This window comes from Vombatus ursinus, unplaced genomic scaffold (genome assembly GCF_900497805.2).
Source record: "Vombatus ursinus unplaced genomic scaffold, bare-nosed wombat genome assembly UNPS02009062.1, whole genome shotgun sequence".
In the NCBI taxonomy this organism is placed as follows: Eukaryota; Metazoa; Chordata; class Mammalia; order Diprotodontia; family Vombatidae; genus Vombatus; species Vombatus ursinus.
Window position 1 is genome coordinate 14,954,005 of NW_020948840.1, and position 2,315 is coordinate 14,956,319.

The 2,315-nt window shown below is 34.7% G+C and overlaps 1 non-coding gene across 1 annotated transcript; it reads left to right on the top strand.

Annotated features, from left to right (window-relative positions):
* The first annotated feature begins 711 nt into the window (after positions 1-711).
* On the top strand, positions 712-816 carry LOC114034801. The gene has a single exon (XR_003568147.1). It is a non-coding gene; the product is annotated as a U6 spliceosomal RNA (small nuclear RNA).
* The last annotated feature ends 1,499 nt before the right edge of the window (positions 817-2,315 follow it).

The following is a 2,315-nucleotide window of genomic DNA, read 5'->3' on the forward strand; positions in this document are numbered from 1 at the left end:
TTGAAAAACTGGGATACATCCATGAAGGACAACCCAGGATGATGAAATTTCTTGAGTTCATGCCATATTGGATCAGTTGAAAGAATTGGTTATGTTTAGCTTAAAAAAGAGAGGATTCAGGGGGAGGGGAGGATGACAGCTGTGTTCAAGTATTTTAAGAGCTGTCACCTAGAGGAGAGAGTAGTTTTGTTCTGGGTGACCTCAGGGGTTAGAACCAAGAGCAATGGGAGGAAGTGTCTAGGAAACAAATTAAAACTTGATGTCAGGAAAAACTCATAATAATTTGAGCTGTCCAGAACTGGAGTGTACTGCCCTGAGAAGTGCTGGGTTCTTCCCCCTTGGTGGTCCTCAAGGAGAGATTGGATGATCATTTGTCAGGGAGGGTTATGGCGGAAATTTCTTTTGTGTATATGTGGGACTAGAGAGTGGTTAAGATTCCCCTCAACTCTAAAATTCTGTGATCCTGTGACCTTCTAGGACCTTTTTCTCTAGGCCCTTCTTTCTTCATGTATAAAAATGAGAGCATCAGACAGAATGATCTCTAAGATCTTTGCCTTCCCTAATATTTTGTAATACTTTATGATGAGAAAATTTTTATCAAAGCCAGAGTATTGCAATATACTGACCCAATAGGACCAATTAGCGTGAGTTAATACCCAGAGTCACCTGTGCTATAAACATTAAATAATACTATACTAATCATTCTTTACATGCTCATTTTGACAGCACATACATTAAATTGGAATGATACAGAGAAGATTAACAGAGCCCCTGAGCAAAGCTGACATGTAAATTCAGGAAGGATCCCATATTTGTTTAACAAAAAACACATATTCTTTATATTTCTCTAGTAGAGTTTTTTTTTTAACAGTTTCAAAGTATTTTCACATCTATTTCTTCTTTTATTTTCTTACTTGACTCTGAAAGGGGCATTATTAATTAAAGCTGGTATTATTTTTCTTCGCCAGGCCTTTTCATCGTAATGAAATGTGTTAGTTTCATATCTGTCTGCCTAGTAGAGGAGATGCTCTGATCTCAGGTACTAAACATTTCTGTTTCCTTCCTTCCACCTTTGAATAAAGTAATGAGGCAACGCAGCACAATAGAAAGAGTGCTGAATTTGAACTCAGAGGATATGAATTTAAATCCTGGGTCTACTCATTACTATCTATTGGATCTTGGGCAAATGACTTCACCTCTGTAGGTCTCAGCAGTTTCATCTGAAAGATAATTAAACTAGCTGAGCTGACCTGCGAGGTCCCATCCCTATTCAGAAGGGGGTATAGTACTTCCAAACCTCAAACTACATTATAAAGTGTTAGTCATCAAAACCATTTGATATTGGTTAAAAAATAAAAAAGTTGATCAATGGACCTGACTAGCCAAGGGAGAATCAGAAATAGTCAAACTCAATAACTCAGTGTTCAATAAACTCAAAAACATAAATTACTTAGGAAAGAACTCTCTATTTGTTAAGAAGTATTGGGAAAATAGGAAAGCAGTCTAGCAGAAATTAGGTTTATGCCAACAACTTATACCATATTTCACAATAAATTCAAAATGGATACATGATGGGAATGTTAAAAATACTCTATTAAAAAATAGAAGAGAAGTATGGATCAGATCATATGCCTTTCATAGCCATGGACAGGATATACACATGTATGTATCTATATGTATATATCTGTGTGTGTATTTGTATGTGTGTGTGTGTGTGTGTGTATCTTTAACCAAAGTCAATTACAAGCGATAAAATAGATAATTTTGTTGCGTGATAATTGAAAAGCTTCTACACAAGTAGCATAAATGTATATAGAATAAGAAAGAAAGTGGTTGAATAGGGAAAAGAATCTTTATATCAGACTTATCAGATAAAGATTTGGTATCTAAGGTATATGGAAAAGTAACAGCAATAGAAAACCAAAAGCCATTCACCAAGAAATAAATAATCAAAGGATATAAGCAAACAGTTCTCATAAGAATTGCTATGATCAACTATATGAAAAAATGTTCTAAATCATTATTAAGAAAAATATAAATCGAAGTCACCTTGAGGTTTTACCCCACAGTTAGCAAATTGGAAAAGGTGACAAAAATGAGAAGTCACTCTTGAAGGAGTTGTGAAAAGATAGGTATACTAATACATAGTTGGTGGAGTGGAGCATTAGTATAACCATTCTGGAAAGTAATTTTGAACTGTGCAAATAAAGTCACTAATGTACACATACACTTTAACCTGGAGATTTCATTAGTAGTTATATATCCCATGCACCAAAAAATTTATAGCAATAATTTTTGTGGCAGCAAAAACTAGA